The 24590-nt window shown below is 40.6% G+C and overlaps 1 long non-coding RNA gene across 1 annotated transcript in view; it reads right to left on the reverse strand.

Moving 5' to 3' along the window:
• Positions 1-24590, reverse strand: part of LOC141585148 (uncharacterized) — a 253974-nt gene that overhangs the window by 148117 nt on the left and 81267 nt on the right. Inside the window, exon 4 of the long non-coding RNA XR_012518488.1 lies at positions 2006-2086. This is a non-coding gene — a long non-coding RNA (uncharacterized LOC141585148). The remainder of the gene's footprint in view (positions 1-2005; positions 2087-24590) is intronic.

Genomic DNA, 24590 nt, shown 5'->3' on the forward strand with positions numbered 1-24590 from the left:
TCACCTGGGGGGCCTTAATCTATTAAAAAGTTGCTGGACCTCATGTCCAGAGTTTCTGATTCTTCCTGGACAGGGCCCCAAAATTTGCATTTCTTTTTTTTTGTTGTTGTTCGTTTGTTTTTTTTTTTTTTCTTTTTCTTTTTTTTTTTTCATTTTTCTAAAATTTGCATTTCTAACAAGTTTCCAGGTAACACTGATGCTCTTTGCCTGGGAACTACACTTTGGTAACTTAGTATATGTTAGCCCTGCAGATTTGGTGAGATGCCACAGCTGACTTAGAGTAGGCTCTGTGGACAGGGGTGGGTAAGGCTATGAGCCTGGGGACAGTAGCATATGTAGGACTAGCCTCAGGGCTTGGAGCAGCAAAATGTCACGCACATAAAAGAGAACAGACAACATCACAAAAAGAAAAGCCAACACAGAAGGCATAATAGGAGAAAGTACTTCTGAGAAAAATATCATGATTTACAATTTGGACACCAGAAGGAAAATAGCTTCCTTGGTGTTGAACTAACACTGTTTAGGGGTCAAACATAACTGCATTTGGGCTTTGCTGAAAGAGGGCATTCTCAGTTTAAACAAGAGAAGGAAGAATATGTGGCTGTGACCCAGTCAGTCCCTGAATAATCAAAAGGTGATCAACTCTTCTCAAGATCATGGCCAGCTGGTATTCGTATTTTGATATTTTTAGTCCTTTCTCTCTTGCCTGCCTGCCTTCCTTCCTTTCCTTCCTTCCTTCCCTCCCTCCTTTCTTTCTTACTTTCTTTTTCATTTTCTTTTTCAGTTTCAACTTCTCCTCCCTAATTGTTGGGTGTAGGAAAAAATCATTTAAGTTCCCACATTTTTCCTTTTATTTATTTCCAAAGCTTCTCAGGTGTCAAGAAAGAGTTACTTTTTCTCTCTTTTTTTTTTTTTCTTTTTAGCCTCTTATCTTATTAAAAAGGGAAGAAATACCTGAAGAATATTACAAAAAATTACATAAATGGTCGCTTCAGCAATAATGTTTTTAACTGTTCCCATCACCATGACCACCACCACTGAAAGCTGGTGAGAAAAAAGGGGTGAGATTTCAGTAGATCTCATACACAGAGCACAATATTACATCTCACACTTTTGAGTAGATTTTCTCACAACACACAACGCAATGTAAACTGCACACAACACAATGTCATATTCAAAAGATAATTTCAGGATTTATCCTAAAATATTAATTAATGGTGATATAATCCAGTAATAAAAATGCACATTTCAAGTCACAGAATGCATTGCAACAGTGAAACTCTATGTATGAACAAATTTAGGGATGGCACATACAAATCCAAATTTTATATCATTTTCAAATATAGCTACTCTTACCTATGATAAGACCTTATTCCCTTATTAGCTAGGAATATATATATATATATATATATATATATATATATATATATATGAGATATACTTTCTTCTAGAACAAGGAAGAAAAAGGTAGGTTTAGATACTGATTTCCTCTTTGATCATTCAAACCTCAGAAAAAGGGATCTTGAGTCTGAGTTTCTTTGAAAGCATCATCTTATCAGAGAGAATTTATTAAGTATTTTAAGCAGTTATTTCTCCCATTCTGTCCAATCGAACAATTTAAGCCCTGAAAACAAAGGAAGAAGGCTTTTTCCATGCCAGCCATATCAATGGCAGAGCATAGACACAGATTCATGTTATTCACTCATCTAATGTTACAATAGTAGCAACGCAAAGATTTAATTTAATAACCTAAGGGATCATCTTACTTAAATTATTAAAATGCCATATAAGGATGGTTTACACTGTCCATGAGGCAATTTCTAAGAGAAAAAAAAAAAACTGGCAAACTTTCATGGCTCCAGATGATTTCTCATTCTAGCTCTAACATCAGTAACCTCTCAGCACATTTCCTTCTCTGTTTACAAAATCCATGTTTCATTTTTCCTCAATGTTTCAACTTTGCTAGAAATGCTGGGCAACAGGAAAGAATTAGGTCATGACTCACCAGCTTATTAGGCTACTCTTTGCAGTGACTACACGTGCTGCCATCAGTCTCATTTTTATGGTGCTGATAAAGGAGGATAACCTGTGTAAAGAAGTTAGTTAAATGATCCAAAATGTCATTGCTCAACACTGGAGATGCATTAATTTGTAGTCCTATAATTGGAAAACAAGATATGAAGTCTATAGGGGCTGGCTGGCCAGCTGGTCAACCAAAGAGTATATCATTGTAACAGCAAAAGGAAATGTCATACAGCTCTTCTCTAAGTGCATCCTAGAATTTATTTTGCAAATGCTTTTCTTTTTATCTTTTATTGGTTTGTTTGCAGATTTTATTTGCTTTTGCTCCTAGCTGAAACATGCTTTATGATGGTTCTTTCTGAAAATTATCTGTACTGTCTTCCAAAGGACAGTTTCTCTGCTTAGCAATATGAACAAACATTGTGAACACTTTGAAAAACAACAGTTAATGAGTTTGCTGTTGATAGCACAATGAAACGCAAAAAGACTCTAGTTCTATGTATTTTCTTCTTGTGACATCATTTGACATCCTATGATCACACTTTTTCAAGTAGTTATATAAAGCACAAAATATACAGAAATTGAGATGTATAAGTATAGAAAACAAAATGTTTTGGGGAATCAAAATCTATCTTTAGGAATTTAGGGAAAGAAAAATATTGGTAAAATCACAATAATGATGTTGAATCATGATTTAAGAGAGGTATTGGTCAGTGAAGCATTATTCTGCATTTAGTGATCATATCAACTACAAATATACCATATAGGAAACATTTGACAGAATGAAGGTTTGTTAGATTCTCTAATAAGAGAGTAAAAAAATGCATATATAACTGCACTCAGACCTAAAAAGAAATAAACACATATTATTACACAGAAAAATCACAGGATGAAAAAGTAAATTTGATTACCCTTGAATATGAGACGATATTTTTTATTTTTTATTTTTTTGAGACAGTCTCACTCTGTCATCCAGGCTGGAGTGCAGTGGTGCAATCTTAGCTCACTGCAACCTCTGCTTCCCAAGTTCAAGTGATTGTCCTGTCTCAGCTTTCCTAGTAGCCAAGATTACAGGCATGTGCCACCAAGCCTGGCTAATTTTTATATTTTTAGTGGAGATGGAGTTTCACCATGTTGGCCAGGCTGGTCATGAACTCCTATTCTCAAGTGATCCACCCACTTCGACCTCCCAGAGTGCTGTGATTATAGGTGTGAGCCACTGTGTCAGGTCTGAAACTCTGAATTTTTAAAAGCCTAGAATAAAATCAACTATTTACTATGGGAGGAAAAAAAACTGGCTTTGATTAAGATAGTGTATTAAACTAAAGAAAGGTGGGATCAAAACATATTTTAGTTATCTTGTGACCACAAGTATGAAGAAAGTTAGGACCAACCTGAGCAAGATTTTAAAAAAAAGGAAAGGATTGGATCAAAACTCTTCTGAAATATCAAAAGATTTTCATAGTCAACAAAACCTGAGCCCTCCCTGTGATAAGTCAGAAACACTGCTGAAACCAGATTCGCCTGTGCTTCACATCAGAGTCCTTTAATTTCAAGTAGAAGTCTGCAATGGATAAATCTAACTTGCTAAAGTAAATTCTAACAATTGAGCTGTGAAATACTGAAGGCTCTTTACATTCAAGAAATGATTTCTGCATTTCTAAGAATTCACAGGAGGAAAAATATGATTGTGAGATTCTTCTAATGATACTCTTTCAGAACACACACCCACTTTATAACTCATGACTCTCCATTCCTAAATGTGACTCTCACAATCTCAATCGATTCCTGGTGGATTTCTTGCTTTAGCCTCTTAACAGCTACATTCAGCCATAATTGGGAAAAATCTCATGAAAATAATACTACAGCCTTGTTCCTGACAATCATGAGCGCCTTGATCTCCAGGACAATGCTATCTAAAGGCCTTTCCAGATATGCAAGGGGTAAGGACCCTCCTTCTCACCCTTCTAGATTACCACCCCACTTCCCGCCTACCTGGGATTTAGTTTACTGGCAAGATTCACCCCACCCAAGTCCTACCCTACCCGACCCACTTCAAGCCACTAGAAACTACAGTACAGGAATACTTTGGCCCAACTCCATATAAAGGGAAACACTTGTGGAAAAATAGACATAGTGATTTTGTTAGTGACCCCAGCCCAGCTCAAGAGCATTTCAGTATCCATTTCATAATGCTGTTTCCACAAAGGAGGCAGGTACATGATACCAACTGAAACCCAATCAAATCCAGAAAAGAACTATAAAGTTATATTGCAACTAATCTTTACATTCACATGTAATAGATTTAATGTTGTTAGGTTTGCTTGTTTTTGAGACAGGGTCTTGCTCTATCACTCAGGCTGGGATACTGTGGCTTCATCGCAGCTCACTGTAACCTCCAACTCCTAGGTTCAAGGAATCCTCCCACCTCAGCCTCCCGGGTAGCTAAACCTGCAGGTGTGTGCCACGTGCCCAGCTATCTTTTCTATTTTTTGTAGAGATAGAGTCTCACTATGTTACCGAGGTTAGTCTCGAACTCCTGGGCTCATGCAAGCCTCCCGAAGTGCCAGAATTACAAGCACGAACCACTGTGCCCGACCCTAATATTGTTATTTTTTTAACAAATAGTTTTATATTTCTCAGTGTTCATTTTGAGAATGATAACTATTGATAGATATAATCTATATAAACACAAGCCCTTTGGGGGCCACAATTATTTTTAAGAGTTTAAACAACCCTGAGACCAAAAAGTTTGAGAACCATTCTCCTAGGAAAAAAGCAAAACAATTTCAGAAAAAGGGATCTGCTCACTACTACAGAGCCCTCCAGTCTTGCTTTCTCTGCTCCGTTCTGCATAAGCCCTAACCAAGCAGTCTTTAGAAATGTCAGTCTAGGCCAGGCCCAGTGGCTCACACCTGTAATCCAGTACTTTGGAAGGCAGAAGCAGGTGGATAACCTAAGGTCAGGAGTTTGAGACCAGCTTAGTCAACATGGCAAAGCCCCATCTCTACTAAAAATAAAAAAATTAGCCAGGCGTGGTGGTGCATGCCTGTAATCCCAGCTACTCAGGAGGCTGAGGCAGTAGAATCACTTGAACCCGGGAGGTGGAGGTTGTAGTGAACTGATCATTCCACTGTACTCCAACCTGGGCCACAGAGCAAGACTCCATCTCAAAAAACAAACAAAAAAAGAAATGTCAGTCTAATTCTTCCATCCAATGACCATCTTCGTCTAATTTCCCTATACACCAATCAGTAAGAAGTCATGGTTCTGTAGCCATAGGAAGTTCTGCATTATCAGGTTGGAAGTCTGCCTTTCTCAGAAAGCAATCTGACCTGTGACAACAAAACCATCTTCTTACACTAATGAATACATTTTATTTTCTATAATTTTTTTAAATAATTAAGAATTGTGCTTCTTTTTCTATGACTAACCCATTCTTATTTTTGAATGTCTTGTTTATCAGCTAAGCTGCTCAAGCAGAAAGATGAATATTGGGAACTCTCCTAGTCAACAAAACTTCAGATCACCTCTATGTGCATGCTGAACTTTAAATTATTGTGGTTTTGTCGTGATGTGTAAATACATTAAAGTGAGTAAGTTATTCTAGTCCTGATCAATGGAAACAAACAGAAATTTGTTATACAAGCAAATAATATATATATATATATATATATTTTTTTTTTTTTTTGAGACAGTTTCGCTTTTGTTACCCAGGCTGGAGTGCAATGGCGAGATCTCGGCTCACCACAACCTCTGCCTCCTGGGTTCAAGCGATTCCCCTGCCTCAGCCTCCTGAGTAGCTGGGATTACAGGCACGCGCCACCACGCCCAGCTAATTTTTTGTATTTCTAGTAGAGACGGGGTTTCACCATGTTGACCAGGATGGTCTCGATCTCTTGACCTCGTGATCCACCCTCCTTGGCCTCCCAAAGTGCTGGGATTACAGGCATAAGCCACCATGCCCGGCTGCAAATAATATTCTTAATGAAACATCCTCATGCCTGACCTGGCATGCTAGTACAAATGTATTAAATTAATGGCATGCTGCAGTTATGAGTACATGCATGTTTTCTGACTCTTCAGTCAATTCACAGTTAAATGAATTTCCTCTGCCTTGATTATATTATGCCTCATTGAAATAATTTCATTTCTAAGACATGTTGGCAGTATTTGGGAGCCTCAAATGGCACATTCCATTTCATAGGTACAATTAACATTCTTTCTGGCAGATATTATGGATTAGCACATACAACATCTATTCCAACATGCTTCTAGCAGAGGTTTCAAAGATGAAAGCTATATTTTTTAGACTCCCTTGAAGCTAGGGTTCTGGGTTGATGGAGGTTCTATCAATCAAACGCAATCATGTGGGACTGTATTTTGGAATGGAGTTAAATGGGGTAAGAAAGAGAAGGAGGCCCAAGAAACAGTCAACCTCTGGATATTAGATCCACACTAAATTTTGAAGAGTAAAAGCTAGATCCTCCTGTATATATCTTTCAGAATAAAGACTAAAGTTGTGTCAGTGTTTTACATATTACGTATTTCTAAGTATCCCCCTAAAACTGAGTACAGAAGTGATGAGCAACATAGTAACCTTGTGCAGAAGTCTTATGAGTAGTTAGGTAGCATGGTCCATGGAAACACTCCAGTCTACCTGGGCTCATGCCTGATATACTACGGATAGAAACTCCGCTGGCCTTCTAGGACCTGCTCACACCTCTGGCTATCAGTTGGCTAGTTTTCTTTATGTTCCTAGATTTCTGATTCAGGAATCTATTTTCAATTTCTAGGAAAATTCCCCATAAACATTAAGCTCTGTTAGATGCAGGAACAGTCATCCTTGCTGAAAGCTGGAAGGGCAAATGAGGCTCTCTCTTTCTTTCATAAGATTCTCTGGATCTTACACAGAGTTTGACTTGGAGACTGCATTTGACCAGAGTTCCTTTGCTCCACACATCTTTGTGCCAACTCTTTAGGTATTTTTAACCTATTTTGTGCCATGTACTGCTTTGGCTGTCTGGTGGACCCCTTTCTGAAAATGTTTTTAAGATACAAGATAGCAAACCAATCATATTGAAATACAGTTATCAAAATATTTTAATTTAATTGTGTTAATGTGTGTTTCAAAATACCACATTTCAAGATGTTACAGTAAATCTAATAATTACCACAATCTTAAAGAGGAGGATAAACAATATTTTCAGATATCAGTAACTACTATAATGTAAAAGGAAAATACATGTGATTTCTATTAGAGACTGAACCATAGCTAAAGCTAATTCTGTTGTGGTTTGTGTCCTATATTCACAATGGAAAAAAAAATACCATATTTCAGGTAGAGATTTTGAAAATAAATATGAGACTTTTTTTTCCATCAGATTCATGGGCCCCTCAAGTCTAAGCACAAATGCACTGGGAATTTGGCCGGGCATGGTGGCTCAAGCCTGTAATCCCAGCACTTTGGGAGGCCGAGGCGGGTGATCACGAGGTCAAGAGATCGAGACCATCCTGGTCGACATGGTGAAACCCGGTCTCTACTAAAAATACAAAAAATAAGCTGGGCATGGTGGCGCGTGCCTGTAATCCCAGCTACTCAGGAGGCTGAGACAGGAGAATTGCCTGAACCCAGGAGACAGAGGTTGCGGTGAGCCGAGATCGCGCCATTGCACTCCAGCCTGGGTAACAAGAGTGAAACTGTCTCAAAAAAAAAAAAAAAAAAAAAAATGCACTGGGAATCTATGGTTCCCAGGTTAGAGCACTGCTTTAAATCATGAAAGAGTCTGCATGACTCCTGCATTCCATCAGAGACCACGTAAGAGTTCTGGTTTGTGGTATAATTCGAGACCTTCAAGATTGGTCCTTAATTTCAGTAACTTTCACAGCTCAGGAACCTGGTGAAAGCTATCATATGTAGATATCTGATTCTAGTCATTGTCATCCAGAAAGGCCTGTGTTGAAAAATGTTAATTCCACTGCAAATGACAAAAGAGATCAGACTGCAGTTACTGGTCAATGCATGGATTAAAGGAAAGATGAACTCTCAGTGGGCCCTTGAGCATCTCCTTTGTAGAGAAATAGCTATGAAAATAGCTATGCATTTACTGTGTACATAGTATGTTTTGGCCAATCTGCAGATAAAAGATATCGTCTCAGAGGCCTTATTTGGAATATCCCTCTCGACAATAAAATCAAATATGAAACTAAGAAAAATAATAAAAATCAAATTCCTTTGAAAATTCCCTATAAACATTAAGCTCTAAGCTCTCCTCAAAATCCAATTTAGCAAAAGACAGTTCTACAATAAAGTGGTGCTTGACAAGAACAATTTAAGGAAATAGTTCTGATGTCTTTATCTACTATTAAAGAGACATACACAAATAAAATATGATGAAGTACGTATCACAAATAATATGTTTTGAATTATTTTCAAAGCCACAGGAGACTTTAAAAGACAGCCTCAGAGTTATTCATAATAATGGACTATAATCCAGTCCTGGAGTCATTTCTGAGGCCTATCTTCAAATCAGTTTAGTGAAATTAAGAAAAATCAAAAGAAAGTTCTTCTGAATTCAAAAGATACTTTTAAGTGGAGCAAAATTTGAGGGTAAGATTTTTTTTTTTTACAAAAAGGCACATTCTACTGAGACAGTTTATTATCATACATTTCATTAGCAGATGCAGATATTGTATGACAATTTATAAACGCATCTTGGCAACTTTTTTTGAGGTGGGGGTGCAGAATCTCTGTTGCCCAGGCTGGAGTGCAGTGGCACAGTCACAGCTCACTGTAAACTTGAACTCCTCGGGTCAAGCTATTCTCCTACCTTAGCCTCCCAAGGAGCTAGGAGTACAGGTATGCACTGTCACACCCAGCTACTTTTTTATTTTTAGTAGAGATGGGTCTGGCTATGTTACCCAGCTGGTGTCAAACTCGTGGGCTCAAGAGACTCTCCTGTGTCAGCCTCCCAAAGTGCTGGGATTAAAGGCATGAGCCACCATGCTTGGCTGCAATTTTGAACACACCACAAGTACACCACATAATACCAGATTCAGAGTCAAAGGAACCTATTTTAAATCTTTGCCACGTTTAACTGTGTGAGCATGGGCAAGTTACTTAGCCACTCTGATCTTCAATTTCCTCATCCATGTGAATAAAAATTATACTTGTCTCTTATGGTTGCACTGAGAATTAAGTAAATCACTGTAAAGCACTTAGAACAGTTATTGATATACCTTAAGCACTTTATAATTTATCACCAACAGATTCTTATGAGGATTAACTGTAATGTTACCTACAAAGTTCTTTGTAATAGTATCTGGCATATACTCAATAAATGGTAGTTAGTATCAGAAATAGTAGAAGTATTAGTATTAGCATTTAATGATATTAGAATTGATGTTGGTATTAGCATAATATAGTATTGCTGCACTTTGGAAGGCCAAAGGAGGACTGCTTGAGTCCAGGAGTTTGAGAATAGTGTGAACAACATAGTAAGACCTCATCTCTACAAAAAAAGAAATAAGGCAATTAACTGAGTGGGGTGGTGCATGCCTATAGTCCTAGCTATTAGGAAGGCTGAAGCAGAAGGATCACTTGAGGCCAGGAGTTCAAGGCTGCAGTGAGCTATGATTATGCCACTGCACTCTGCCTGGGAGACACAGTGAGATCCCATCTCCAACAAAAAAGAACGAGCACACACACACACACACACACACACACACACACACACAATTGCTGTTAGTATTGGCATTGGTAATGGTTTAGATATCAATAATGATATTAGGATAGTATGATATTATCCTGAAATGCATGTAAAAAAAGGAGTTCCTCCTCAATATGCTGTTGCTCTGAGGACCTCCTTTCCTGCCATGTCTTTCTTTTTCCTTTTTTTTTTTTTTTTTTTTGAGATAGAGTCTCGCTCAGTCACCAGGCACCAGGCTGGAGTGCAGTGGTGCGATCTTGGCTCACTGCAACCTCTGCCTCCCAGGTTCAAGCAATTCTGCTGCCTCAGCCTCCCAAGTAGCTGGGACTACAGGTACACACCACCACGCCCAGCTAATTTTTTGTATTTTTACTAGAGATGAGGTTTCACCATATTGGCCAGGATGGTCTTGATCTCTTGACCTCGTGATCCGCCCACCTCGGCCTCCCAAAGTTCTGGGATTACAGGCATGAGCCACTACGCCCGGCTGCCATGTCTTAAAGAAGGTGACGGCTGGGACCCACCATCTTTCTCTGGGCAAATAACGATCCTAGAAACGGACCCCAAACCAAAAATTCCATGGCTATGTACAGTCATGGCCACAGATGTCATGTCATTGTCTTTGAGATCAGACAATAAGGCTGAACCCAGTTTAGCCCTAATAAAACAGCCATCACTCAGAAATAACCAGGTCCTTGCCTATCAGCAAGGAACAATTTACACCTAAGACAGTCACACTGCCTGCCTTTAGTCCTCATAGACACCAGCCCAACTCTGAAAAGTCCAGTTACTTCTGTGCTCAAATTGGGTTCATTAGAGAAGATGCAATGGCCAGGAGCGGTGGCTCACGCCTGTAATCCCAACACTTTGGGAGGCTGAGGCGGGCGGATCAGGAGGTCAAGAGATCGAGACCATTCTGGCCAACATGGTGAAACCCCATCTCTACTAAAAATACAAAAGTTAGCTGGGTGTGGTGACACACGCCTATAGTCCTAGCTACTCAGAAGGCTGAGGCAGGAGAATTGCTTGAACCTGGGAGGTGGAGGCTGCAGTGAGCTGAGATCACACCACTGCACTCCAACCTGGCGCCTGGTGACAGAGCAAGACTCTGTCTCAAAAAAAAAAAAGAAAAGAAAAGATGCAATGATTTGTTAATTTGTTAATGATAAAAAGAAAAAGCTTTTCTATAAAATTCCATTATCTAGAAATTAAACGTTGGATTTAGCTACATTCCCTAGGAACAAAGATTACCCTAGAAACCATCCATAAATCACCAATCAACTATAACAAGGTCATGAGCAGTGACCTAGTTTCCACACTTACTTTAGGAACTCTGAGCTATCTGTTACATGCTGGCCAAAAGAACTGTGGCCATTCAAATAATGGTCTCAGTTACTGGTAACTAAGCACTTACTACATGCTGGGTATCTTTTATAAAACAACTCCATTTCTCATAGCAGTTGTGTAAAGGAGGCATTATTGTCTCTTTTCTTTCTTTCTTTCTTTCTTTCTTTTTTTTTTTTTTTTTTTTTTTTTTTTGAGACAGGGTCTCACTATGTTGCCCAGGCTGGCCTTAAACTTCCAAAGTCAAGCAATCTTCTCACCTCAACCTCGTGAGTAGCTGGGACTACAGGTATACACCATTGCACCCAGCTTCCAATTTATGGGTAAAGAAACAAAGTCTCATATTTTAAGTAATTTGTCCAAGGTCAAAGGGGTCACTAAGTGGTCACTAAGCTAGGATTCAAACCCAAGTCTTCCCAGCTCCAAAATCTCTTCCATCTACCCCTTTAAAAATTAGCCAGGGTTGATAGGAAGAGCCATCACCATCTTGGGGCAAATCTCTCTTCTAACTCCAGGATTAGTGGAGCAGGAACAGCAACACTGAGCTGGAGCACTGTAGCTGACAAGTTACTGGTAGTCACAGGAAAAAGGGTCAAAACAAAGCAAGAACAGTAGAAGTGGCAGCCTCAGTGACAAGAGCAACAAGGTAGCCAGGAGAGTAACAATAGCTACAGGAAAGCTACATTTGCCAGCAGGCCCAAACCATGCAGCTAGAGGAGGCCCCGAGTACAATGCTAAAATGAATGCCAGCCCCACCATCCCCACCCTCCACTTAGGCACACGCATACTTACTGGGTGACCTGGATAAAGAAGGTAGACTTATCAATGAGTGTAAGTACCAATTAGACACAAGTATCAAAGTGCAGGGAAAATGTCACTAGGTGGCAATTCCAGCTCATCCACACCCAGACACAGGCAGAAAATATTCTCATACACATTTTAAGAAACATACTCACCCACTGCCCAAAGGTAGTCTTGGGCCTGTCTCTGCAAAGATCTTTGTACAGATCATTCCTGAGTGAGCAATTAGTTCATTCTCACCCACTCAGGAGTGAGGCATGTCCAGAACTTGATCAGATTTAAGTATTCACTTTATTTAAGATGAAGGAAGAAGAGAGGCAGAAGTAAGGGTCTGGGAGGTCCTAGAAAGATTTTGTGGTGCACATGAAATTTGTCTTTAGAATCTTACCCTCTTCTCTGTGCATTTGTGCCTCACCTTCACTTGGCAAATATTCTCTCTAATTCCTGCTATCTGGGCAACCAAACTTCCCCACAGGAACCCCAGTAAAGAGGGCCCATAAAACTCTTACCACTCCAATGTACCTCTCTGTTTTCTTCTTCTCTTTCATTCCCCCACGATCAGAAATCTCTCCCTTCTGTTTCAGTATTAGAAAAACAATCAGATTAAACTAATCTATAACCAAGTATAAATGAATGATACCCTACTTCAGAAAAATCTCCACATAAATATCTGATAGGAACCACGTGCCGTGGAAAGAATATCTTTGAGCCAAGAACCTTTCCCTCAATCACATCTTTGATCTGGTCCCCCGATAGAGTGTAGAAAAAGGGAGCTCTCACCCTCTCCTGTTGTCAGCAAAAGAAGAAGGAATTGAAAAACTGGGATTCTCTCTAAAGACCACAGAGTGAATTATACAGCCAAGTGTCCCCACTTACTATATGCTGGGTATCTTTTATAAAACAACTCCATTTCTCATAGCAGTTGTGTAAAGGAGGCATTATTGTCTCTTTTCTTTTTTTTTTTTTTTTCTTTTTTCTTTTTGAGACAGGGTCTCACTATGTTGCCCAGGGTCTCACTATGTTGCCCATAATTCAGAGTGAATTATGCAGCCAAGTGTCCCCACTTGGTTGGGGTAGGGGATGCTCCATGACCCCTGTGTTATTTAAGGACTTGAGTGTATCAATGCAATGACCACAAAGTGTTGGGAATCAGAACACAATGATAATCCACAGGGTGACTATAGTCAACATTAATCAATTGTACATTTCAACTAGCTAGAAGAAAATAATTCAAATGTTCCTAGCATAAAGAAAAGAGATATATTTAAGGTGATGGATATCCCAATTACCCTGATTTGATTATAGGAATGTATCAAATTATTCACATGTACCCAGAAAATATGTACATACAATAGGTATCAATTAAAACTTCACTAATTTTGTTAAAAAAGAATGTAATGATCATCTTAAACATGCTAAAAGCAGTTATTCTATCAACACATTTGGGGCATTGCCTCTGTCACTGACTGCGAAGAATTGGATTCTGGTAGCTTATACTTCCAGGTCCAAGCAAGAAGTTGATGGAGAAAGAGAAGAAGAATACTAGCTGATTCCTCCATTAGTAGGGGAGGAGGTGAGTGGTAACAACCTCTTGTCCCTCCTCCCTCCAAAACCACTTAGGCTGCCTGTTGTGGCTCCCACTTCTAATCTCAGTGCTTTAGGTAGCCAAGGCATGAGAGGATCCCTTGAGCCCAAGAGTTGGAAGCTGCAGTAAGCTATGGTCACACCACTGCACTCCAGCCTGGGCAACAAAGTGAGACCCTGTCTCTAAGTAAATGAATGAGTGCTTTTCTTAAGTGTCTGCTTTTCCGTTAACAGTTTCTGTCTCTAAAAAAATAAATAAATAATGGGTCAGGTGCTGTGGCTCACACCTATAATCCCAGCACCTTGGAAGACTGAGGTGGGCAGATCATGAGGTCAAGAGATCCAAATCATCTTGGTCAACATGGTGAAACCCCATCTCTACTAAGCATTCAAAAATTAGCCAGGCATGGTGGCACACGCCTGTAGTCCCAGCTACTCGGGAGGCTGAGGCAGAAGAATTGCTTGAACCTGGGAGGCAGAGATTGCAGTGGCAAGATCGTGCCACTGCACTCCAACCTGGCGACAGAGCAAGACTGTCTCAAAATAAATAAATAAATAAAAATAACAACAAAAAATAACAAAACCACTTCTAAGCCCTTTATCTTTTGCCAGAGAAACACAGCTAGCTCGACCTCCTAGGTAATAGATTCCAGAGCCTTTGAAGAGGCCCTCAGAGCAGTTTCCTGATCTTCTTCATTTTATTTTTCCTTTTCTTGGTTTGGTTGCACAAAATAATTACAATGACACTTGTTAATATGAACTACTTATCATTTATGCCTTGTTATCATGCAGTAAAATAATAATTATGGCTATCATTAAATATATGTCTAACTTAAATATATGTCTAAGATTAGAACTCTAAATTCTGTTCACATTCATATTTCATAATTTATTGCTCAAGTGGCATGATCGTTCACTCATAACTTTTTAAATTAAGGGAATCATTAATTAAGAGGCCAGGTTCTAGTCCCAACCTGATTATAATTAGCTGTGTGATTTGGGGCAATTCACTTAGTCTTTTTGAGTCTCCGTTTCTTGAAATATAAGATGAAGTGATTGAGTTAGAAGGCCATCCATCTCTAAAATTCCACAGTGTTATGATTACACTATTATTGAGCATGCTTTAATGTTATTAAGGCCCATTTTTAACCTTATACAACCTCAAAAAACTATTATAAAAGCTGATTATGCTTTGTTCACTGGGCACCATATCTGCCCTAGGCATCATTACCGGCATTTTACAAACAGTCTTATTTAATCTTCTTAACAAATCTGTGAAGTAGATACAATTTTCCATAAGAAAACTGAGGCTTAGAGCTCCCTGGCTAGGCACAGTGACCCACACCTGTAATCCCAGCACTCTGGGAGGTCAAGGCAGGTGGATCACCTGATGTCAGGAGTTCAAGACCAGCCCGACCAATATGGAGAAATCCCGTCTCTACTAAAAATACAAAATTAGGTGGCCATGGAGGCTTATGCCTGTAATCCCAGTTACTCAGGAGGCCGAGGCAGGAGAATCACTTGAACCCTGTTGTTGGGGGCGGGGCACAGAGCTCCCTAACTCAGCAGAGCTGGAATCCAAGTAGCTGCACTCTACCTGATTCCAAAGTCTGTGTACTTCAAGCTACATCATGATGCCCCCAAAGCAATTCAAATGAGTTAAGAGTGATTCGAACCTGTCCCACATTTGAAATATACATTATGGTGTGTGTGTGTATTTTTTATCTTCCCTCCCTACTCCTTTTTCTCCTACTTCTCTTTCTTCTTCTTCTTCTTCTTTTTTTTTTTTTTTTTTTTTTTTTGAGATGGAGTCTCGCTCTGTCACCAGACTGGAGTGCAGTGGCACGATCTTGGCTCACTGCAACCTCCATCTCCCAGGTTCAAACAATTCTCCTGCCTCAGCCTCCTGAGTAGCTGGACCTACAGGTGTGTGCCACCACGCCCAGCTAATTTTTGTATTTTTAGTAGAGATGTGTTTTCACCATGTTGGCCATATGGTCTTGATCTCCTGACCTCGTGATCTGCCTGCCTTGGCCTCCAAAGGTGCTGGGATTATAGGCGTGAGCCACTGCACTCAGCCACCCTTCTTCTTTAGCTAAATTTCCTTACAATTTTATTTTGAAGTATCTGTTTTTTTTCTCATAAAATAAAAATTTAGAGTGGCTACAAATATTTCTGTTACTAGAATTAATTGGTTGTTGGGATACCTGATAAATTCAAATTTTCTGATTTATTCTAAATGTATCCTATAATGATTTATAATCTGTATGCAGACAGAGAACTCAGTATAGTGTGGTACATGGTCTTAGGAGCTAGACAAATGGTGCATGTCTGAGGCTGAGGCAGGAGGATTGATTGAGCAACACAGTAAATTCTGTCTCTAAAAAAAAAAAAAACAAAACAAAAAAGAAAAGAAAGTTCAAATACTAGGGCTTCTCTGCTGGTAAAGAGCTCTAGTTACTAAACTTTTCTGGTTTTAAGTTTACTCAGCAGGTAAACAGATGCAATAGTGCCTGCCTTGCAGAGAAAACTAATAAGTCCTGAAGGTAAGCAAAGATATCTGCAAAGGGGCTGGGTGCAGTGGCTCATGCCTGTAATCCCAGCACTTTGAGAGGCCGATGTGGTCTGATCATTTGAGGTCAGGAGTTTGAGATAAGCCTGGCTAACATGGTAAAACCCCATCTCTACTAAAAATACAAAAATTAGCTGGGCGTGGTGGTGCAATTCTGTAGTCCCAACCACTAGAAAGGCTGAGGTGAAAGGATGGTTTGAACCTGGGAGATGGGGGTTGCAGTGAGTCAAGATTTTGCCATTGCGCTCCAGCCTGGGCATCACAGTGAGACTGTGTCTCAAAAAGAAAAAAAAGGAAAAAAAGATATCTACAATAATCAGAGCTGACATTTATTCATTAAGAATAAGGCAGTATAGCCGGGCGCGGTGGCTCAAGCCTGTAATCCCAGCACTTTGGGAGGCTGAGGCGGGCGGATCACGAGGTCAAGAGATCGAGACCATCCTGGTCAACATGGTGAAACCCTGTCTCTACTAAAAAATACAAAAAATTAGCTGGGCATGGTGGCGCGTGCCTGTAATCCCAGCTACGCAGGAGGCTGAGGCAGGAGAATTGCTTGAACCCAGGAGGCGGAGGTTGAGGTGAGCCGAGATCGCGCCATTGCACTCCAGCCTGGGTAACAAGAGCGAAACTCCGTCTCAAAAAAAAAAAAAAAAAAAAAAAAAAGAATAAGGCAATAGGCCGGGTGCTGTGGCTCAAGCCTGTAATCCCAGCACTTTGGGAGGCCGAGGTGGGTGGATCACGAGGTCAAGAGATCGAGACCATCCTGGTCAACAAGGTGAAACCCCGTCGCTACTAAAAATACAAAAATTAGCTGGGCATGGTGGCGCGTGCCTGTAATCCCAGCTACTCAGGAGGCTGAGGCAGGAGAATTGCCTGAACCCAGGAGGCGGAGGTTGCGGTGAGCCGAGATCACGCCATTGCACTCCAGCTTGGGTAACAAGAGCGAAACTCCGTCTCAAAAAAAAAAAAAAAAAAAAAAAAAAGAATAAGGCAGTGTGCCAAATATTTTATTGTATTATTTAATGAATCTTCACAGCTACATATAAACTGAGTTATTAGTCCCATTTTACAAACAAATGACAAAACAAAGGCACAGCATAATTAAGTCACTTGCCCAGGTCATTCGGGTGGAGAGTGCACAGCTCAGATTTCTGCCTAGGCAGTCTATCTTGAGGACCTAAACTCAAAGAATGGCACCTGACACAGAAGCAAACTTCAATAAAGGTATATTTCTTTCACTTTTACAAATGTTCTAAGAGATTTGTAGTAAGAAACTGGTTAACACCTTGTTTACTGAGGTGAACCTGATTTCCAACCTTAAAAGTCATAAATTTTGTAGGGAATATTGTATCTGAATGTTAAAAAGTGTAGAATGACCCACTTCAAGCGAAAAAAAAAAAAAAAAAGGCTTTAAATAAGGTCTGTTTTAAATAGCATGCCCTAGGGTATTCACCATAAAAATTGCCAACAATTTATCAAGTGGGCTATGAATGTGTGTGTGTGTGTGTGTGTGTGTGTGTGTGTGTGTGTGTGACAGAGAGAGCATCTCACCCACTGATTTGTTCTTCTGACATTTGGTAAATAAACTATTGCTATTGCCTTTGTCTTTTATGCCAAATAATTAAATAATTTAGTCTGAAATTGATTCTTGAGCTTGAAAGGCATCAGGGTTAGTCACATTTTTAGGGCTAAATATTTAGGCATCTGAGACTCTTATTAGATTTCTAACTTTATTTTATTTTATTTTATTTTTTTGAGACAGAGTCTTACTCTGTTGCCTAGGCTGGAGTGCAGTGACGAAATCTCAGCTCACTGCAGACTCCGCTTCCCAATTTCAAAAGATTCTCCTGCCTCAGCCTCCCAAGTAGCTGGGATTATAGATGTGCACCACCACACCTGGCTAATTTTTTGTGTTTTCAGTGGAGATGAGGTTTCACCATGTTGGCCAGGTGGGTCTTGAACTCCTTACCTCCAGTGATCCACCTGCCTCAGTCTCCCAAAGTGCTGGGATTACAGGCATGAGCTATGCACCTGGCCAAGATTTCTAATTTTTTTGTTGTTACTTGATTTATATAAAATGATATTAATCCCACAAAGGGAAAAAAAAGAAAGATAGGAAAGGGAAGGGAGGAAAAGGAAAGGAAGCGAGGAGGGAGGGAAGGAGGTAGAGAGATAGGAAAGGGAAGGATTTGGAAAAGGAGAGGAAGAAGGAAAAAAGCTTCAAGTTCAGGCAAAAGGATTTAGCTGCATATATCCAAGACAATAAGGAGAATATATGTCTTAAAGATGTCTATCAAAAACTTTAAAGATAAAAAGAAACGAAACACCTTACTGAGACAAGAACAGTGTTCATCTATTTATCGTATATATTAAAATTCATGTATATATTCTGTAGCTCTGAGGATGAAAGAACAAACCAATCTATTCCTGCAAATGAGAAGGGAAAGTACGTGGTCTTATTGGAAATAAAACGCATTGCTTCAGTAGGAACTGGGGAGGGAGTCTGCAGGCTTGTGGACGTGGAACACTTCACAAGCAATGTTATCAATATGTGATGGCACAAATAGTTGGGCAAAGGGGGTCCTTCTAGTCAGAAATCACCAGTTCTCAGCTTTGACTCAGTTACCATGTGCTTTAGGGTAAACTATCCTTTTAATGCAATAGAAATGGTGATACAACCACAATTAGGCTACACTGCTCATTTAAGATTCTTAATTAGGCCAGGCACAGTGGTTCAGGCCTGTAATCCCAGCACTTTGGGAGGCCTAGGTGGGAGGATCCCTTGAGCTCAGGAGTTTGTGACCAGCCTGGGCAACATAGGAAGACCCCTATCTCTACAAAAATAAAATTAAAAATTAGTTGGTCAAGTTTCTTCAAGTGTCATATCAAAAAATAAAATTAAAAAAAATTTTAAATTAAAAAATTAGCTGGATGTACACACCTATACTCTCAGCTGATAGCACGAGCCTATAGTCTCTGTTTTAAAGCTAATGCCACTGTTTTAATTCCCTAATCAAAAGATATCAAATAGGTTTTATCTCCTGTTAATTCCAACCAATTGGTAGTGGGCCCTGTGATGGTGAGCTGATAAGGATTCTGAGGCCATGCATGGGCTCAGTGGTAAAGAGAGCTGGGGCCAGGCACAGGGGCTCACGCCTGAAATCCCAGCACTTTAGGAGGCTGAGATGGGCAGATTGCTGAGCTCGGGAGCTGGAGACCAGCCTGGCCAATGTGGTGAAATCCCATCTATACTAAAAATACAAAAATTAGCCAGCATGGTGGCAGGTACCTGTAGTCTCAGCTACTCTGGAAGCTGAGGCAGGAGAATCATTTGAACCCGGGAAGCAGAGGTTGCATTGAGATCACGCCACTACACTGCAGCATGGGTGACAAGAGTGAAACTCTGTCTCAGAAAACAACAACAACAACAAAAAAAAAAAAAAAAAAAAAAACAGTGCTGGAATGGATTAGTGGTGATCCCCTGGACATAGGCATGTCTGCTATACATTTGTCATTTCTGACCTCATAGGAAATGCTTGCAATGGTAGGAATCTCCCAGACAAGCAGAAGAAAAGGAGCTACCATAGCAGTCCCCTGTGACTGATGCAGTAAAGAAATAACGTGGCATTCTGCAAATTATATAGCTCAAGAAGCTTTAAACTCTACCATGTGCAGAGATAATTTAGGCCAGAAAGGCTACACAGCAAATACAATGTTCTTATGGGGTGTTTTGTTTTGTTTTGTTTTGTTTTGTTTTGTTTTGTTTTTGAGATGGAGTTTCGCTCTGGCTGGAGTGCAATGACACAGTATTGGCTCACTGCGACCTCAGTCTTCCAGGTTCAAGCAATTCTCCTGCCTCAGGTCCTGAGTAGCTAAGATTACAAGCATGCACCACCACGCCCAGCTAATTTTTTTTTTGTATTTTTAGTAGAGACAGGGTTTTACCATGTTGGTCAGGCTGGTCTTAAACTCCTGACCTCAGTTGATCCACCCACCTCAGCCTCCCAAACTGCTGGGAGTACAAGCGTGAGCCACTGCCCCTGGCCAACATTTAAACTCACTTATGTTACCTAAAGTACTGTTCTATTTTCATATTATTTCATTGTTTTGTTCAAAAGTAAAGGTTGGAGCTGTATCTTTTGTTCCTAGCTATAAATTGGCTAATTACTTACTGTCTTCTTTTCTCTGTAGAGTCCCAACTAGACACATTATTTTTAATTTCCCTTTCTAAAAACAATGTTATCTAATGTCATTGCCTAGCTACCACATACCACCACGCTGAAAATACCACAAGAGTTGAAAAGCAATCTTGATTTACCATGTAGTTACAGAAATATTAAATATTTGAGAAACAAATGACATCATTTCTTGGGAAAAATAGGGTACAAAAGTGCTCTATTTTACAGAACTGATGTGTTCCCAACCAAGTCCAGGAGCTACATTTTCATAAAAAGACATAAAATTTGCATTTGACTTCTATGTAGTTTGCAGTGGTGCTGGAGACACCAGCAGAGCAGCAGTTACTACTGCCAGTGTTCTTGTGGCCACTGCTTCTTTTGTCCTTGTTGTTAAAGAGGAAGCTCTCACTGGGTGCAGTGGCTCATGCCTATAAATAATCCCAGCATTTTGGGAGGCCAAGGTGGACGGATTACCAGAGGTCAGAAGTTCAAGACCAGCAAGGCCAACATAGTGAAACCCCATCTCTACTAAAAATACAAGAATTAGCTTGGCTTGGTGGTGAGTGCCTATAATCCCAGCTACTCAGGAGGCTGAGGCAGAAGAATTGCTTGAAGCCAGGGGGCAGAGGTTGCAGTGAGCCAAGATCATGTCACTGCACTCCAGCCTGGGCGACAGAGCAAGGCTCCATCTCAAAAAAAAAAAAAAAAAAAAAAAAAAAAAGAGAGAAATCTGCTTCCAAGCCTGTCCCTCTAGAGCTTGACTAAGTAACCAATGTCAGTGTATTAAAACCATATTACCAGCACGGGGGAGCTCCCTGCCTCCCCTATCAGAGCTACCCCAGTTGCAATCTGCTATAGTTTGGATCTGTGTCCCTGCCCAAATCTTATGTCAAATTGTAATCCCCAGTGTTGGAGGTGGAGCCTGGTGAGATGTGATTAGATCAGCGGGGTGGTCCTTCATGAACGGTTTAGCACCATCCCTTTGGTGCTGTTCTCTTGATAGAGTTCTCATGAGATCTGGCTGCTTAAAAATGTGTGGCACCTCCCCTCTTGCTCTTGGTCCTGCTCCTGCCATATAAGATGCCTGCTCCCACTTTGCCCACTGCCACCATGATTGCAAATTTCCTGAGGCCTCCCCAGAAGCAGATGCTGCCATGCTTACTGTACAGCCTGTGGAACCAGGAGCCAATTAAACCTCTTTTCTTTATAAATTTCCCAGTCCCAGGTATTTCTTTATAGCAATGTGAGAATGGACTAATATGGAAAAGTGGTACTAAAGAGTAGGGCATTGCTATAAAGATACCTGAAAATGTGAAAGTGGCTTTGGGACTCGGTAATGGGAAGAGGCTGGAAGAGTGTGGAGGGCTCAGAAGAAGATAGGAAGGTGAGGGAAAGTTTGGAACTTACTAGAGACTTGTTGAATGATTGTGACCAAATTGGTAATAGTGATATGAACCGAGATGGCCAGGCTGATGAGTTCTCAGATGGAGATGAAGAACTTATTGGGAACTGAAGCAAAGGCCACTTTTGTTATATCTTGGCAAACAGCTTGGTTGGATTGTGTCCTTGTCTAGGAATCTGTGGAACTTTGAACTTGAGAGTGATGATTTAGGGTATCTGGCAAAAGAAACGTATAAGCAGCAAAATGTTCAAGATACTGCCTGGCTGCATCTAACAACCTATGCTCATATGCATAAGCAAAGAAGTGACCTAAAACTTGAATTTATATTTAAAAGGGAGGCAGAGCATAAAAGTTTGAAAAATTTGCCTTCAAGCCATGTGGTAGAAAAGAAAAGCCCATTTTCAGGGGAGATATTCAAGCCAGGTGCAGAAATTTACGTAAATAAAAAGGAGCCAAATGCTAATATCCAAGACAATGGGGAAAAGATCTCAAAGGCATTTCAGAGACCTTCACCATAGTCCCTCCCATCACAGGCCCAGAGGCCTAGGAAGGAAGAATGGTTTCCGTAGGCCAGGCTCAGTGCCCTGCTGCCCTAAGCAGCCTCACAGCCTCAGGACACTGCTTCCTGCATTCTGGCCACTCTGGCTCCCACTGTGGCTAACATGGGACAAAGTTAAGCTCACATTGCTACTTCAGAGGGTGCAAGCCATAAGTTTTGGTGGATTCCACATGGTATTAAGTTTGTGGGTGCACAGAATGCAAGAGTTGAGGCTTGGGAGTCTCTGCCTACATTCCAGAAGATATATGGAAAAGCCTAGTCCAGGCAGAAGCTTGCTGCAGGGGTGGAGCCCTCATAGAGAACCTCTGGTAGGGCAGTGTGGAGGGGAAACGTGGTGTTGGAGCCCCCACACAGAGTCCTCTCTGGGGCACTGCCTCACAGAGCTGTGAGAAGTGAAATGTCAATCCCCAGACTCCAGAATGGTGGATCCACCAGCAGCTTGCACTGTGCACCTGGAAAAACAAGGCACCCAATGCCAACTCATGAGAGTGGCCATGGAGGCTGAACTCTGCAAAGCCCTGGGCACAGCTGTCAAGGCTTTAGCAGCCCATCCCTTGTACCATTGTGCTTTGCATGTGAGACAAGGAATCAAAAGAAATTATTTTGGAGCTTTAAGGTTTAATGACTGCCATGCTGGGTTTTGGGTTTGTATGGTGCCTGAAGCCCCTTTATTTTGGCAGATTTCTCCCTTTTGGAATGGGAGCATTTACCCAATACCTGTATCTCTATTGTATCTTGAAGGTAACTAATTTGTTTATTTTACAGGCTCATAGGCAGAAGGGACTTGCCTTGTCTCAGTTGAAACTTTGGACTTTGAACTTTTAAGTTCATGCTGGAATGAGTTAAAACTGAGGGATTTTTGTGAAGGCATGATTGTATTTTGCAATATGAGAAGGACATGAGATTTGGGAATGGCCAGGGGTAGAATGATATAGTTTGGCACCACATCCACATCCATGGGCAAGTCTCATGTCAAATTGTAATCCCCAACGTTGGAGGTGGAGCCTGGTGGGAGGTGACTGGATCATGGGGATGGTCATTCCTGAATGGTTTAGTACTATCCCTTTGGTGCTGTTCTCATGATAGAGCTCTTATGAGATCTGGCTGTTTTAAAGTTTGTGGCACCTCTTCTCTCTCTTGTTCCTGCTCCTGCCATGTAAGATGACTACTCCCACTTTGCCTTCTGCCATGATTGTAAGTTTTTTGAGGCCTCCCAGAAGCAGATGCTGACATGCTCTCTGTATAGCCTGTGGAACCATGAGCCAATTAAACCTTTTCTTTTCTTTATAAATTATCCAGTCTCAGATGTTTTCTTTATAGCAATGTGAGAACAAACTAATATACCATGTCACCTGAGATGTCACCAGTACAGCCACTAGAGGAGTCAAGGCCAGCACAAAAAAAAAACTTGGAAAGTAGAAAAACTTGTCTCCACTACTGACCTTTATTATCCAAAAAAAAAAAAAGACTAGCTTCTGTAAGAGTGGAAACTATACTATTCTTACTCACCGTTGCATCCTTAATTTGGGTATGTATAGTATATGCAAGAATGCAAGAGTTGGGATTACAATTTGACATGAGATTTGGGCATGTATATGTACTGCACGAATGCAAGAGTTGAGGCTTAAAAGTCTCGTAGTACATAGTTGGTACGTAAGAAACCACTGTAGAATGTGTAGATGATAGATGCATAGCTGGGTGGCTGGATATGGAAACAAATGGATGGTGTTCCCTCCAGGTGCCTTATGTTAACATGTTGGCATGAAACAAACAACAAACATCCAGATGGCTGCAATAAGGGGGAACATCTCTGATAGTTTGACACAGGAAGTCAGTAACTATCAAATGAATGAAATTTTTTTTTTTTGGTAACAGGTGAAGCCTTTTTGATGTGGTACTCAACTTGAAAGTTGTTTTCTTCCTGTCAGGGTTAGAGTAGTATGGCACTTGGAAGACAGAAAAAATAAATTCCTGGGTGTTAGCTGGCAGCTCTAGAAATCAGCACTGGTGAATTTTCCTTGGAGAATGGTTTCTCATGTTTCAGTAATACTTGGATCTGTCCAGTATCAAATAGAATAGGAATAGTTGGACCTATACAAATACAATTCGTAAAGACGCTCAACCTAAAGTCTCAGGGTACAGACTAAGGGGTTGAACCACAGGTTCAGCCCCCGTGGCTGCTCTCATAGGTTGGCATTGGGTGCCTGTGGCTGTTCCAGATGCTTTTTTTTTTTTTTTTTTTTTTTTTTTGAGCGGAGTTTCGCTCCTTACCCAGGCTGGAGTGCAATGGCGCGATCTCGGCTCACCGCAACCTCCGCCACCCGGGTTCAGGCAATTCTCCTGCCTCAGCCTCCTGAGTAGCTGGGATCACAGGCACGCGCCACCATGCCCAGCTAATTTTTTGTATTTTTAGTAGAGA

This window comes from Saimiri boliviensis, chromosome 7, assembly GCF_048565385.1.
Source record: "Saimiri boliviensis isolate mSaiBol1 chromosome 7, mSaiBol1.pri, whole genome shotgun sequence".
NCBI classification, from domain to species: Eukaryota; Metazoa; Chordata; class Mammalia; order Primates; family Cebidae; genus Saimiri; species Saimiri boliviensis.